Below are 17,384 nucleotides of genomic sequence, written 5' to 3'. Positions count from 1 at the left end.
TGGTTTATTGTGGTTAATTGAAGTAAAATTAAAACATGGAACATTTCAGCAGATTACAATTTGCAGTGATATGAGCTATGAAAGAGAAAGATGTTTGGCTACCATAGGAAGCAAGGAACTAAGCAATAAATAGGAGTCAAAGGCAAAGGAGGGCTTTTAGGGTTGTGTGAAGAAGTCAACATGCTTACATGCACTTGTGGAGGAGAAATTGACAGGGCAGGTTTGGGACAAGATAACTAATGATGGGATCTCTCTAGAGGACAACAGGATGGTATATCTCCTACCAAAAGGAAGAAAAAAACAAAAGAGTAAATTCCTTTTGAAAAAAAAATCAAAGACAAACTGAAATTCATTCAGAGAAGTGTCCAATCCCCCATAATGTCAGGAGCTGTCAGGGAGGAGTGCATATGAGTTGGGAGGTCTACATAAGGCCATGGGAACTGTGGACAAACTCAGCTATACATCCAATATCTAAAATTATCCACATTCTAAAAATTTTTTAATTCTTTAAAGATTGTATTGAGACTATAAACCTTCAAATTAAAGAAATTCAGTGAATTCCAGAACAAACCAAATAAAAATCCTGTAAAACAAATCACTTTATTTTCCAGGGGGAAACAAAACAATAAATAGCAAAGGCAAGATTTATCAAAATTCAAGATAGTGACCAGTTGCAGTGGCACATTCCTATAATCTTAGCAACTTGGAAGGCTAAGGCAGGAAGATTGCAAGTTCAAGACCAGCCTTAGCAACTTAATGAGACCTGTCTCAAAATAAAATAAAAAGGGCTGGAAATGTAGCTCAATAGTAGAATCCCCCTGGATTCAATCTCTAGTAACACACACACAAAAAAAAAAAGAAAGAAAAGAAAAAATCAGTATAGTGGAATATAGTGGTTACTTCTGGACATTGAAAAAATTTTGTGGTAGTGCTGGTAGTGGTTGGTTGGTTAGTTTTGAGACAGAGTCTCCCTGTGTTGCTCAGGCTGGCCTGAACTCCCGGACTCAGGCAATCATCCTGCTTCAGCCTCCCAAATAGATGGGACTTCAAGTATGTGTCACTGTGCCTTACACATTTCAAAATTTTAAATCACTGTGCTGATGAGACAAAACACACTCAATAACAAGATGCAGCTGCTTCTTGGGCCACTTGTTTACAATTCTAATTTAAGGAAATATGCTGGTTATGGTAAGTGACAGTATTTGGCAGAGCTGGTTCCTTCATTTTGGAAATGTTGATTATATAGTAATGAGAGTCAATGATGCAGTAGACAATAAGACATTGTTCACTGGGAATACTGGATTATTAAACTTGCTGATGCATTCAGATATGTAATTTCTGATTTTAGATTTAATTACTAGGGAGAGCAGAAATATGAGCAGTAATTCATAATTTTTTTTAAAAAGAAAGGGACTTGGGCAGAAAAGTGATGAAATTCACTTCTGAATAATCTGGTTTTGTTTATCGGTTTTTGTTTGCTTATATTATGTAGGCAGCCAAGTTATCTACAGAAGCATGAAATAGAAAGCTTGAGGAGAATTTTAGAGGAGCCATGATGGAAGCATGAATGAAAGCAGCTCAACAGAGCTTAGTGAAAGTTTTGTTGAGAAACAACAAGAAACAAAGAAAGATTAGAAGTCCAGAAACTTCTAGTGGCACCAAGCATCATGATTATTTTCTTTATTCAGCAATGCTCAGGAAAGAAACAAGGGTCTGAATTTATGCTGGATTTTGGAGTTTGGGGTATAGATATGATGAGAAGAAGAAACCAACAGTCTATATATGATCCTCAATTACTAATATTGAAGGCAGATAAATGTCACTAGAGGGGGAAAAAAGTCACACAATGCTCCCCTTTTCCTGGTTTCCACACACAATGCATACCTTTTCCTGGTTCCCACACCTTGAGTAGTTCCTGCTCACATTGTACCAGGGTTGGTTTTCTAAGTGATCAGTAGCAGACAACAAAAGTGAATATGTCTACGACCAGTCAACAACTATGCAGGTGACCTTGGCATTAGATTTTCCAGCCCAAGTTGAGCTTTGAGATGACTATAGCCTCGGCCAACAGTTAGACTTCGACTTTGTCAGAGACCCTGAGCCAAAATGACCCAATGAAGGCATTTCTAGATTCTCTAAAAAACTATATGAGAGCTGTGCACAGTGGCACAGCCTGTAAACCCAGCTAATCAGGAAGCTGAGGCAAGAGAATTGCAAGTACAAGGCCAGACTGAGCGGCGTGCTAAGGCCAACCCCTGTCTCAAAAAAAGAAATAAAAAGGGCTATGGGGATGTAGTTACCCAGTAAAGTATCCCTGGGTTCAATCCTCATTGCCAAAAAAACCCAAAATTAAAAACTATATGAGATAATGTTTGTTGTTATAAGTTGCTAAGTTTGAGATAATTTTTAATGAAGTAATAAACAGTATATAATACATACAGAGTCTCTTGCCTAAAATTTTTAAAGAATTTTATAGGCTTAAATTTCAAAAACTTAATATTTTAAATTTTTTTAATATTTTCACATACCTAAAAATGGTATTGTGACTTGAAAAGAAAAAAAAAACTAAGATAGGGAGTCGTAAACCGTCTAAATGCTGTTTGCTCAGGATCACTAGGCAATGCTGAGCTGACATGGATCTGGGGCGAATAGTCTGGGCCTCTCAGAACACACACTGAGCCCGGATCGGCTGAATTCAAGCTCCCGTTCGCCTGCTTCTCGCAGACAAACTGCTGTGACTCAGCACTAAATGATCCCACTGAAACAACTGGTCGGCCCTTCTGATCCTACGGAGGTTAATGCCAACGGAGCCTTCATAGGCAGTGGCCACAGGATTGAAACGGGGCTTGGGAGAGACAGTCAGGACCCACCCATTGCATTGGTCACCCGGCAAAGGGAACGAACTGTCGCCATTTGAATGGGATACCACCATGGCAGAGAACTGATGTCACCAGAATGCGGTGGGAGGAGATAACTTCATTGAAACCAGCTGCGACAGGTGTGTAATCCCCTAGCCTTCCCTCTCCACACAGCGGGGAAACCTTAAGGGCCCCTCCCAGCTCTCCCGTGAGCGTGATAGCCAGACCGAGGGAATCAGGAGTGGTGCAGGACCCGCGGCGCGCAACTCCCAGCTACCGCTCCCACCAGTGCTGACAACTGAGGTCTCTTGCACCAGCTACTGGGGGCGTGGCTACCGGAGGGCAAGCAAATTTAGCTGAGGGTCTCAGCCCCAAGCTCTACAAACTTAGGGTCTAAGGGAATGGCAAACAGGGAGAGTGTGCCCAGTCGTTCATGAAAACAGGGCTCCCGGGAGTAGCAGACCTGGCGTGTAGCCAGTATTGTGGTGAGCATCACCAGTGAGTGGGGCCTAGCTTGAGGAAAAGTGGGGAAGTGACTAGACACAAGAGAAGGCCCTAGGCACTCAGGATTGGAGACCCACCCAGTCTGGGAGGAGGAGCTGCTGCACAGTGATTGGTTCCCGCGTATCGAGAGGAGAAGCTTGGCCCGGTGGGCACAGCTCCACCTCCTGGAAGAGAAGTTAATCAAACTCTAAGACTGCATTTATTAATTTTTTTTTAATTTGGGTTTTTTTTTTTTCATTTTCTTTTTTGTTGTTGTTGTTTTTAAAATTTTTTTTTAATTTTTTTAAATTTAAATTTTTATTTTGTTAATATTTTTTTTAATTTTTTTTCTTTTTTTATTTTCTATTTTTTTCTTTTGTCTTTTCAATTTTCTTATTCCCCCTTCCTTGAATTCTACCTGCTTACTCTCATTCTCTTTAGTGACTTCTTCCCTTCCCTTCTAATACCTTTCCTCCCAAGCATCAAATAAATTTATAGGAGTAAACAGTAACTCAGCAGTCAAACAGAACAAGAAGTAACATGAGCAGCATGAAAAAGCAAGGATGAAAAGGAGTACAAACAATGCAGGACAGCCTAAATATTCAGGAGGACCTAGAGTCATCAGAAAAATGGTCAAATAAAGAACTCAAGGAATACCTTAGACAGATGGAACGGAACCTTAAAGAGGATATGAGACAGCAAATTCAAACAGTGAAAGAACACATTGAAAATGAATTACATAAACAGATAAAAGAAGAAGTTAAGCATCTTTATCAGGAGATAGAGATTATAAAAAAAATCAAACAATAATTCTAGAAATGAAGGAAACTATAAACCAAATTAAAAACTCAAATGAGAGTATCACTAACAGAGTGGAGCAAGTAGAAGCCAGAACGTCAAATAATGAAGACAAAATATATCATCTTGAAAAGAGTCTAGCCAACTCAGAAAGGCTGGTAAAAAATCACGAGAAAAACATCCAAGAGATATGGGATAACATAAAAAAACCAAACTTAAGAGTCATCAGGATAGAGGAAGGTATAGAGATTCAAACCAAGGGAATGAGTAACCTGCTGAATGAAATAATTACAGAAAACTTTCCAGAAATAAAAAAGGAAACGGATATACAAATTGTAGATGCATACAGGACACCGAGCACACAAAATCACAGTAGACCAACGCCAAGACACATTGTTATGAAGATATCCAATATACAGAACAAAGAGAAAATATTAAAAGCTACAAGAGAAAGGAGGCAGATTACATTCAGGGGTAAACCAATAAGGTTAACAATGGATTTTTCATCACAGACGCTGAAAGCGAGAAGATCCTGGAACAACGTATTTCAAATACTGAAAGATAATGGATGCCAACCAAGAATTCTGTATCCAGAAAAATTAAGCTTCAGGTACGACAACGAAATAAAAATCTTTCATGATAAACAAAAGTTAAAAGAATTTGCAGCCAGAAAACCAGCATGGCAAAGCATCTTGAGCAAAACACTACACGAGGAAGAAATGAAAAACAATAACCAAAACCATCAGTGGGAAGTGCCTCAGTAAAGACAAAGGGCGGGGGGAAAGCTAATCATGGAGAAACAAACTAAATTAAAAAAAAAAGATAAATAATCAAACATGGCTGGAAGTACAAACCATATATCAATAGTAACTCTAAACGTTAATGGCTTAAACTCTCCAATAAAGCGACATAGGCTGGTAACATGGATTAAAAAAACAAATCCAACAATATGCTGCCTCCAGGAGACACATCTGATTGGAAAAGACATACACAGGCTGAAGGTGAAAGGTTGGGAAAAAATATACCACGCACACGGTCCTCGTAAGCAAGCAGGGGTGGCCATCCTCATATCGAATAAAATCGACTTCAAGACTAAGTTAATCAAAAGGGATAAGGAAGGACATTATATACTGTTAAAAGGAACCATTCACCAACAAGACATAACAATTATCAATATTTATGCACCAAATAATGGTGCTGCAACGTTCATAAAACAAATTCTCCTCAAGTTCAAGAATCAAATAGACCACAAAACAATAATTATGGGTGACTTCAACACACCTCTCTTGCCATTGGACAGATCCTCCAAACAAAAGTCGAATAAAGAAACTATAGAACTCAATATCACAATCAATAACCTAGACTTAACTGACATATATAGAATATATCAACCATCATCAAGTGGATATACTTTTTTCTCAGCAGCACATGGATTCTTCTCAAAAACAGACCATATATTATGCCATAGGGCAACCCTCAGTAAATATAAAGGGGTGGAGATAATACCATGCATTTTATCTGATCATAATGGAATGAAACTGGAAATCAATGATAAAAGAAGGAAGGAAAAATCCTACATCACGTGGAAAATGAACAATATGTTACTGAATGATCAATGGGTTACAGAAGACATAAAGGAGGAAATCAAAAAATTCCTAGAGATAAATGAAAATACAGACACAACATATCGAAATCTATGGGATACAATGAAAGCTGTTTTAAGAGGGAAATTCATCGCCTGGAGGTCATTCCTCAAAAAAAGAAAAAAACAACAGATAAATGAGCTCACACTTCATCTCAAAGCCCTAGGAAAGGAAGAGCAAAACAACAGCAAATGTAGTAGAAGGCAAGAAATAATTAAAATCAGAGCGGAAATCAACGAAATGGAAACAAAAGAAACTATTGAAAAAATTGACAAAACTAAAAGTTGGTTCTTTGAAAAAATAAATAAGATCGACAGACCCTTAACGAAGAGGAGAAGAGAGAGAACTCAAATTACTAACATACGGGATGAAAAAGGCAATATCACAACAGATGCTACAGAAATACAGAAGACAATTAGAAATTATTTTGAAAACCTATATTCCAATAAAATAGAAGATAGTGAAGACATCGATAAATTTCTTAAGTCATATGATTTGCCCAGACTGAGTCAGGAGGATACACACAATTTGAACAGAGCAACATCAATGGATGAAATAGAAGAAGCAATCAAAAGACTACCAACCAAGAAAAGCACAGGACCGGATGGGTATACAGCAGAGTTTTACAAAACCTTTAAAGAAGAATTAATACCAATACTTTTCAAGTTATTTCAGGAAATAGAAAAAGAGGGAGAACTTCCAAATTCATTCTATGAGGCCAACATCACCCTGATTCCGAAACCAGACAAAGACACCTCAAAGAAAGAAAACTACAGACCAATAACTCTAATGAACCTAGATGCAAAAATCCTCAATAAAATTCTGGCGAATTGGATACAAAAACACATCAAAAAAATTGTGCACCATGATCAAGTAGGATTCATCCCTGGGATGCAAGGATGGTTCAATATACGGAAATCAATAAATGTTATTCACCACATCAATAGACTTAAAGATAAGAACCATATGATCATCTCGATAGACTCAGAAAAAGCATTCGACAAAGTACAGCATCCCTTTATGTTCAAAACATTAGAAAAACTAGGGATAACAGGAACTTACCTCAACACTGTAAAAGCTATCTATGCTAAGCCTCAGGCTAGCATCATTCTCAATGGAGAAAAATTGAAGGCATTCCCTCTAAAATCTGGAACAAGACAGGGATGCCCTCTATCACCACTTCTGTTCAATATAGTTCTCGAAACACTGGCCAGAGCAATTAGATAGACGAAAGAAATTAAAGGTATAAAAATAGGAAAAGAAGAACTTAAATTATCACTATTTGCGAATGACATGATTCTATACCTAGAAGATCCAAAAGGGTCTACAAAAAAACTACTAGAACTAATAAATGAATTCAGCAAAGTGGCAGGATATAAAATCAACACGCATAAATCAAAGGCATTCCTGTATATCAGCGACAAAACTTCTGAAACGAAAATGAGGAAAAACACTCCATTCACAATACCCTCAAAAAAAATAAAATACTTGGGAATTAACCTAACAAAAGAGGTGAAAGATTTATACAATGAAAACTACAGAACCCTAAAGAGAGAAGTAGAAGAAGATCTTAGAAGATGGAAAAATATACCCTGTTCATGGATAGGCAGAACTAACATCATCAAAATGGCGATATTACCAAAAGTTCAGTATAGGTTTAATGCAATGCCAATCAAAATCCCAACGGCATTTCTTGTAGAAATAGATAAAGCAATCATGAAATTCATATGGAAAAATAAAAGACCCAGAATAGCAAAAGCAACTCTAAGCAGGAAGTGTGAATCAGGCGGTATAACGATACCAGATTTCAAACTATATTACAGAGCAATAGTAACAAAAACAGCATGGTACTGGTACCAAAACAGGCGGGTGGACCAATGGTACAGAATAGAGGACACAGAGACTAATCCACAAAGTTACAACTATCTTATATTTGATAAAGGGGCTAAAAGCATGCAATGGAGGAAGGATAGCATCTTCAACAAATGGTGCTGGGAAAACTGGAAATCCATATGCAACAAAATGAAACTGAATCCCCTTCTCTCGCCATGCACAAAAGTTAACTCAAAATGGATCAAGGAGCTTGATATCAAATCAGAGACTCTGCGTCTGATAGAAGAAAAAGCTGGCTCCGATCTACATACTGTGGGGTCGGGCTCCAAATTCCTTAATAGGACACCCATAGCACAAGAGTTAATAACAAGAATCAACAAATGGGACTTACTTAAATTAAAAAGTTTTTTCTCAGCAAGAGAAACAATAAGAGAGGTAAATAGGGAGCCTACATCATGGGAACAAATTTTTACTCCTCACACTTCAGATAGAGCCCTAATATCCAGAGTATACAAAGAACTCAAAAAGTTAGACAATAAGATAACAAATAACCCAATCAACAAATGGGCCAAGGACCTGAACAGACACTTCTCAGAGGAGGACATACAATCAATCAACAAGTACATGAAAAAATGCTCACCATCTCTAGCAGTCAGAGAAATGCAAATCAAAACCACCCTAAGATACCATCTCACTCCAGTAAGATTGGCAGCCATTATGAAGTCAAACAACAACAAGTGCTGGCGAGGATGTGGGGAAAAGGGTACTCTTGTACATTGCTGGTGGGACTGCAAATTGGTGCGGCCAATTTGGAAAGCAGTATGGAGATTCCTGGGAAAGCTGGGAATGGAACCACCATTTGACCCAGCTATTGCCCTTCTCGGACTATTCCCTGAAGACCTTAAAAGAGCGTACTACAGGGATACTGCCACATCGATGTTCATAGCAGCACAATTCACAATAGCTAGACTATGGAACCAACCCAGATGCCCTTCAATAGATGAATGGATTAAAAAAATGTGGCATTTATACAACATGGAGTATTACGCAGCACTAAAAAATGACAAAATCATGAAATTTGCAGGGAAATGGATGGCACTAGAGCAGATTATGCTAAGTGAAGCTAGCCAATCCCTAAAAACGAAATGCCAAATGTCTTCTTTGATATAATGAGAGCAACTAAGAACAGAGCAGGGAGGAAGAGCAGGAGGAAAAGTTTAACATTAAACAGAGACATGAGGTGGGAGGGAAAGGGAGAGAGAAGGGAAATTGCATGGAAATGGAAGGAGACCCTCATTGTTATACAAAATTACATATAAGAGGTTGTGAGGGGAATGGGAAAATAAACAAGGAGAGAAATGAATTACAGTAGATGGGGTAGAGAGAGAAGATGGGAGGGGAGGGGAGGGGGGATAGTAGGGGATAGGAAAGGTAGCAGAATACAACAGTTACTAATATGGCATTATGTAAAAATGTGGATGTGTAACCGATGTGATTCTGCAATCTGTATTTGGGGTAAAAATGGGAGTTCATAACCCACTTGAATCTAATGTATGAAATATGATATGTCAAGAGCTTTGTAATGTTTTGAACAACCAATAAAAAAAAAAAACTAAGGGAGTCATTTCTTGTTTCAAAATGTTGGACTTGGGTCAGTGGAGGGCTCAGAGGGGAGATACACATAAAAGCCACCAACGTGGTGTGCGTTAGTTACACCAATGCCAGCATGTTGAAAGGAAAGGCCCTGCAAAGCACTAGTTAAGAAAATGATTTTTCCTTCCTTATGGTGTCACATGAGGCTGCAATGGAACAACACCCTTAAGAGTCCTTCAAACCTTTTTTCTAGCTGAGATTCTACCAGAAACCATAATAAAAGCTTTCAGGGTTCTTAACAAGAGGTCTTACAGGCACCTTCTGATTTTATCTTTACTCTTTCTAACCTGCTTTTTTGTTTTGTTTTCCCTTCTAGAAGCTAGGGTTAAGAAACCATCTTGTTTTTCAACCATAAATCCTGGGATCCCATATTTCTTCTGCATTCTTCTTGCAAAGAGAATGTTTCCTTATTTAGTCCTTTATTTTATAATACCTTCTTGTCAAAGTTAAAGGAAGCCTTTTGGCACCTTCATGTTCTCATAAGCCAATTATAATTTTATTGGGTACATTTTTTTCCTTTTCCAAGTAATAGCAGGTGATAGCATTACTTTTTCCACCAGGACTTTAAATCAGTTGTCATTTTACACCCTCAATAGCAGTTATCCTCATTGGTCTTCCAGCCTGCCCTAACGATCTCTCACCTTCTAGTCTCTGTTCACTGCCTAATCTCAAAGTTAAGGTTCAGTTTTTTTATTGCAGCAATAGCCCAATTTCTGTTTCAGTTATCTATTGTTACATAACAAAACCACCTGAAACCACCTTATTATTTTTTAGTGACTGTTTTAGTTTGCTTTTGTGTTACTGGGACCAAAATACCCAACAAGAACAACTTAGAGGAATGAAAGGTTATTTGAGGCTCATGGTTTCCGAGATCTCAGTCCATAGATGGCTAACTCCTTTACTCTGAGCCTAAGGTGAGGCAGAACAGCATTGGGAAAGACCCACCAGAGAAAAGCTGCTCAGCTCATGGAAGGGCCAGGAAGCAGAAGTAGGGGCAGGGGGGACACAACACAGAAGATGATCTCTTATAGGGCACAGCCCATGCCCCACCTGCCTAAAGTTACTACCCAGCCATTCAAACTAGGATGGACTGATTAGATTTCAGATATTATAATCCAATCACTTTACTCCTGAACATTCCTGCATTTAGCACAGAAATTTTGGGGGGACGCCTCATAACCAAACCATAACAGTGACTTGAAATAACAATAATTTATTTTTTCGTCTGATTCTGCTGGCTGGCAGTCTTGATGGTTCTGACAGTCTTACATGACCTCTAGACTGCTCGTCATGGTTACGTTCAGGTGGAAACCAGGGTGGCCTGGAAGATCCGCGATGACCTCACTCATGTTCCAAGACCTCAGGATTGGTTATTGGCTGGAGGGCATTGTTCTCCTCCACATGGTCCACCATTCTTCAGCAGACTAAATTGTATATCTTCAAAGATTGGTAGTCAAGACCATCCCAAGTTCCAAAAGATAGAGAAATAGACTCCAATTCTTGATGAATTTGTTAACAATTAACTCAGAGTTCAATTTGGACAGAAATTACAAAATGGTAAACAAAGGTCCCTTTAACTCAATTCTGAGTGCTAACAGCTCTTTCAGTGTCACCAGGTCTTATGCTACCAGCTTATCCTGCTCAATTTGAGGTAGAAATCATAAATAGACAAAGTAAAACCATCTGAGGGAGGCTTTATTGGGGCTTATGCTGCAACACAAGGGCGGTTGTATGTAGGACAAAATTCCCAGATTGGCTCTCTGAGGATGAGAGAAGGGAAACTTATACAGGCAAGAGGGGTGGGCTCTTGTAGGTACACGGTCAACTGTAGACCACATAATTTCTGCACAGCTGTGCTAGTCATGGAGATGTGTGCATGTCTGCTGGGGCCCTTTGCACTCAGTTGTCATGAGGTAGTAGAGATGTTCATTACCATCATCCAAGGAATCTGTAAGGAAATTCCCAGCCAGCCCTAAGGGTAGCTAGCAGCACCATGCCACATGGGTATCCAAAATGGCTGCAGCTAAAAAGGTGGCCTTGGAACAATGGCAACTAAAGCAGCAGTTGCTATGGCAACAATGACAGCTACAGTGGTTGCCTTGATGTCACAGAAGCAGCAGTGCTACAGCAACATCTCCTGGAGTGGCAGCTGGATCTGGACATTAGGGGCAGCAACAGCCACAGTGGTGGCCTCCAGAGCAGCAGCAGCTGAAACCTTGGTTGTCATGGCAATGATGACAACCTTAACTGTTGCCATGAAGCTGCAGAAGCAACAGTGGCTGTCACTACAAGAATAATGACCCTGATGGGTACTATGTGCAGATATCTTATCCCACAAGCCCAGTGATGCCACCTGGCTACACCTAGGAAAGCAGCAGTGAGTGTCAGCTGGGCAACCAACCGGTCATGAGAGCTTCCACTTTCGCTGGCCCCAGGCAGCTTCTGTTGTCTGTAAAAACAATTTATGTAAAAGCAATATATATATATATATATATATATATATATATATATATATATATATTTTTTTTTTTTTTTTTTTTTTTTAAACACCAGGAAAAAGCAGAAAGACATCTTCTGGGGAGGGTTGGGCCCTTCCTTGTCTGTCTTGAATTGAGCGGCAGCTGGACTGTACATAAGGACTATATTAGTTAGCTTTCTGTCATTGTGATAAAATACCTGAGATTATAGATTACATGGAGGAGAGATCTATTTTGGCTCACAGTTTAAGAGGTTGGTTCATGGTCACTTAGCTCTGTTGTTTCTAGGCCTTTGGTGAGACAGAACCCCCATAGCAGGGAGTGCATGATGAAACAGAGCTGCTTACTTCAAGGTGACCAGAAAGGAGAGAAAGAGAGAGAGAGAGAGAGACAGACAGACAGACAGACAGACAAAGGGGGGCGCGGCTAGAGGCAAAATATACCCTTCAAGGGCATGCAACCTACTTCTTCCAACTGGATCCCACTTCCTAAAATCTCCAATATGTTCCAATAACCCATTCAGCTATGAGTCCATGTGGATTAATCCATTCATAAGGTCAGAATCCTCATGATCCATCACTTCCCAAAGGCCCTACCTCTGAATACTGCTGCATTGGGAACAAAGCCTTCAGCACATGAGCTTTTGGAGGACATTTCAGATCCAAAAATAACAAGGACATAGAGAAAGGCATGATTCATTGAAGGGTGTTACTATAATGATTTATTGCTTCCCTTCAGTCCTATGTAAAACAGGCTGTTGCTGCACTGAGAAATTGGTCACAGCAGCCAGCCCCAACACAATACAGCTTCTGCTTCACTTCATGCCTACAGAATGGATGCTCTGTGTTCTGTCTCTTTCACCAGGAAACTAATGTCTGAGCCAGTTTAATGTGATGCATCTGATTGGTACAATATATCTCACATCTGCACCCAGGAGCAAGGAAGTTGGACATTGGTTATCATTCTTCATTGAAAAGGAAAGATTCTCACTATTAAAATATGAATGTGTTTGAAAAACGCAGGTTAATTACAAATGATAGATGCCTGCTACCAATGAAATCCTTTAGTAGAGTCTAAAGCCTTTTAAGTGGAGGCGTTGTGGAAAATGAAGAAATACATCAGTAAAAGGAAGCCATGTTTTGTGCACATTCATCTGATGCATAATCAGAGGAATAAATACTGTTGAAGTCCTGTGCCTAAGAGGCCCAGAAAAAAAGCCACACAACGAAGGGGCCCATTCATGACTTAGAATAGCACAGAAAATATAATTTTCCAGATTGATGACATACTAGAGAATGATGAGCCTTGCTAAGTAATAAATTTTGTAAATGATAAAATCATAAAAATCAACTAGATGTAAAATGAACATATTAAAGATTTTATTTAACTCAAGATTTAATCAGGGATCCAGTAAAATTTAAAAAAAAAAAAAAAATGTTAAAACTAAAACATAGCCAGGCATGGTGGCACACATCTATAATCAAGAAGGGGAGGTAAAAGGATCATAAGTTCAAGTCCACCCAGACAATTTAGAAGGAACTGTCTCAAAATAAAAATTTTTAAAAGACTGAGCTAGGAATGTAGTTTGATGGTTGGAAGTTTACCTAGCATGTGCAAGGCCTGGGTTCAATCCATGGTTCCCCTCCCAAAACAAAAACTAAAAAATAGTTTAAAGACAAGCCAGGCATGGTGGTACATGCCTGTAATCCCAGCAACTTGGGAGGCAGAAGCAGGAGGATCACAAGTTCAAAGCCAGCCTCAGCAAATAAGGGAGGCCTTAAGCAACTTAGCAAGACCTATCTCAAAACAAAAAATAAAAAGGGCTGAGGATGTGGCTCAGTGTCAAAGTTTCCCCAGGTTCAATCCACAGTACCAAAAATAAAATAGTACAAAGGCCAATTGAAAGAGCAAACATAGATACAAGCAATCAGGATGCTGAAATAAAGTAACTAATAAATAAAACTAGCCAATATCCCCAGAACGATAAATATGTGTGTGTGTGTGTATGTGTGTACATTGACCAAAATTAATTTACACTCTATAGATAAGAATAAGTTACATTATTTTCAGTTTCATATAACTTAAAAAGCCATAAAAAGTTGTAAAATAGCTAAAAACAGCTAAGTAGCTAAAAAAGAAAAAAACTAAAAAATAAAAGACAAAAACACTCATCAAATCTAAAAATTTAGAAAGTATACTAGGTAACTCCTAACATTCCATTGAAAATACCAGCAGTACTTTTGACTATTTCAAAATCTTTCACAATTTTTCTCGATCCCTTAAAGAGAAAGAAAAATTGATTCTTGAACTACATAAGTCCACATTGTCATTTACAAAATTAAAATCTGTTAAGAAAAAAAATATAGAGAATTCCACTTTAAATTAATTACTTAGAAAGTACTGATGAATATTTATCTACACTTCTGGCAAGTGAAAGCTACATTGGTCACAAAATCATGGTGTTTAAAACATATCAAAGGATTTTAAGTATATCTCCCAAAGCCTCAATTAACTAAGTTCCCAAAAATGATAAGCCCATCCTGTAAGAACTGAAACCCATAGCTGCATTCATTACTTGCAGAGCAGAGGGAGAGGGAGAAATCCCCAGGTTAGAAGGACTCAGCAACCAGACCACCAACTTGACACAGGGAGCAATATTGTTTACTTCAGTTTTTTCCTGGGTTTCTGCACAAAATGTCTTTTCCTACATAAAAAAAAATTACAAGACACATAAAGAAGCAAGAAAATGTGACCCAAGATTTGGAAAAGATAAAGTCGAGAGAGGAAGTGCAAAGATGATATTGTAGACTCAAAGATAGGAACTTTAAAGTAACTGTGATAAATATGTTCAAAGATTTAGTGGAGAGGTTGGATAATGTATATGAATAGATGGGGAAATTCTTTGGAGAAATGAAACCTGTAGAAAAGAACCAAGTGGAAAATATTAGAAATTTAAAAACTAAAAAATATCAATTTGATAGTGTCAACAGCAGTCCCAACATAAAAGAGGAAGGGAAATAAGTTTTTATTGTTTATAAGCTTAATTTTTTTTTTCAAAATTATGCTTGGGGTTATAGCTCAATAGTAGAGAGCTTCCCTATCATATGCAAGGCTCTGGTTAAAATCCCCAGTACTGAAAAAGTAATAATAATAATTTTTTCAAAAAAGTATCCAAGAAACTAGGTAAAAATTAACAGAATAAATATAAAGAAAACATAACCTGAGAATATTATAGTCTAACTACTGAAAACAAAAATAATAAAAATTCCTAAAACTAGCTATAAAAAAAGCATTGTATATAGGAAACAAAAATATTATTTGCAACTGTATGCCATTTTTAAGAAACAAATTTTAAGTAAAACTTAAGTTTATAAAAGGACTGAACAGAAGGTTTATAACAGTATTATATAGCATACTCCCAGATTGGAAACAGCCTACATGTCTATTGTAATAGTTACTGCTGCATCACATGTTACCCAAACACTTGGTGAATTAAAACATTTGTTGTCATACAATTTCTGTGGGTTGGGAATCTTATCAAAAGAAAAGCAGTCTCTTCTCTCATAGATTCCAATAAATGCATTGATTGGAGTTGCAGTCATCTCACACTTGGAGAAGCTTCAGAACTGGTTTTTGGCAAGATTCGTTTCCTCACAAGCTGTAGGACTGTTGGCCTGAGTTCCTCATTGGCTGTTGGCTGAGGTCCTCCTCAGTTCCTGTCATGTGGACCCCTCCAAAGAGCAGCTCACAACATGACAGTTTGCTTCATCAGAGAAAGAAAGTAAGAAGAACCAGAAAGAGAGAGAAGGGTCTTTTATGTCCAAATTTGGAAATGAAATGTCATTGTGTTTTCTGTTTATTATAATAAAGTCACAAGATCCAATCCATACTCACAAGGAGAGGATAACACAAGGATAGGATATCAGGAGGTAAGGATCATTGGGAGCCATGACCGAAGCTGCCTACCACATCTGTCAATAGGAAAATGGGTTTCAATTCTTTTGCAATGAGTTTGCTGCCAAAACACAGGTGTCATGAAAACCACCACTAAATCAAAACTAAAATGGTAAAGGTAAAGGCTCACATCAACATTATTGTCATTGGACACATAGATTTGGGCAAGTTTACCACGACTGGCCATCTGATCTACAAATGTGGTGGGATCAAAAGAACCATTGAAAAATTTGAGAAGGAAGCTGCTGAAATGGGAAAGGACCAACTATGCCTGAGTCTTGGATAAACTGAAAGCTGAGCATGAGTGTGGTATCACCAATGACATCTCCCTGCGGAAATTTGAGACCAGCAAGTATTATGTGACTATCATTGATGTCCCAGGACACAGAGTCTGCATCAAAACCATAATTGATTAGAGGAACATCCCAGGCTGACTGTGCAGTCCTCGTTGTTGTGGTGGTTTTGGTGAATTTGAAGCAGGTATCTCCAAGAATGGGCAGACCCATGAGCATGCTGGGTGTGAAACAATGAATTGTCGGTGATAACAAAAAGGGTTTCATGAGCCACCCTACAGTCGGAAGCGATGTGAGGAAATCGTTAAGGAAGTCAGCACCTACATTAAGAAATCTGACACAGTAGCATTTGGGCCAATTTCTGGTTGGAATGGTGACAATACGTTGGAGCCAAGTGCTATTATGCTTTGGTTCAAGGGATGAAAAGTCACCCATAAAGATGGCAGTGCTAGTGGAACCACACTGCTCGAAGCTTTAGTCTGCATCCTGCCACCAACTTGTCTAACTGACAAGCCTTTGTGTCTACCTCTCCAGAACGTCTACAGAATTGGTGGTATTGGTACTGTCCCTGTGGGCCAAGTGGAAAGTGGTGTTCTCAAGCCCGGCATAGTGGTCACCTTTGCTCCAGTCAATGTCACAACTGAAGTAAAGTCTGTTGAAATGCACCATGAAGCTCTGAGTGAAGCTCTTCCTGGAGATAGTGTGGACTTTATGTCAAGAACATGTCTGTCAAAGATGTTCGTTGTGGCAATGTTGCTGGTGATAGCAAAAATGACCCAACAATGGAAGCATCTGGTTTCACTGCTCAGGTGATTATCCTGAACCTTCCAGGTCAATAATTTGTTGAGCAAAATTAGTTAATTGCAAAAGAATACACCTTAGGGGCTAGGAATGTAGCTTGGTGGTTGTAAATCAGCATGCAGAAGGCGCTAGATTCAATCCCTATTATGGGAGGGGGGGGAGAAAAAGAATACATAGTACATGATTCCATTTATATAAACTCCAAAAGCAGGTAAAATCAATCTGCAGATAGATATCATTCTGGGCGTTTGGAGGAGGCCTCAGTCTGTTTGGTGCTGCTATACTAGAATGTCACAAACTGGGTTATTTATAAAGAACATAAATTTATTGTCTTACAGTTCTAGAGGCTAAGAAGCCCAATACCAAGTTGTTGGCATTTGGGGAGGGCCTTCTTGCTGCCATCCCCTGTGGTGAAGAGCTGAAATGAAAACAGAAAGAGAGAGAGGGAACCACCCACTGCTATGAAAATGGCATTAATCCATTGGTGAGGTGGAGTCCTCATGACCTAAACACCTCTTAATACTGTCACAATGGCAACTGGATTTCAACATGAATGTTGGAGAAAACACTCAAGCACAGCAGAACATTTGC

The 17,384-nt window shown here is 38.7% G+C and overlaps 1 pseudogene; it reads left to right on the top strand.

Moving 5' to 3' along the window:
- Nucleotides 1-15,808: 15,808 nt before the first annotated feature.
- LOC114094791 (elongation factor 1-alpha 1 pseudogene) lies at nt 15,809-16,919 on the top strand (annotated as a pseudogene).
- The last annotated feature ends 465 nt before the right edge of the window (nt 16,920-17,384 follow it).

This window comes from Marmota flaviventris, chromosome 11 (genome assembly GCF_047511675.1).
Source record: "Marmota flaviventris isolate mMarFla1 chromosome 11, mMarFla1.hap1, whole genome shotgun sequence".
NCBI lineage: Eukaryota > Metazoa > Chordata > Mammalia > Rodentia > Sciuridae > Marmota > Marmota flaviventris.
This window is presented reverse-complemented; position numbering and strand designations above follow the sequence as displayed.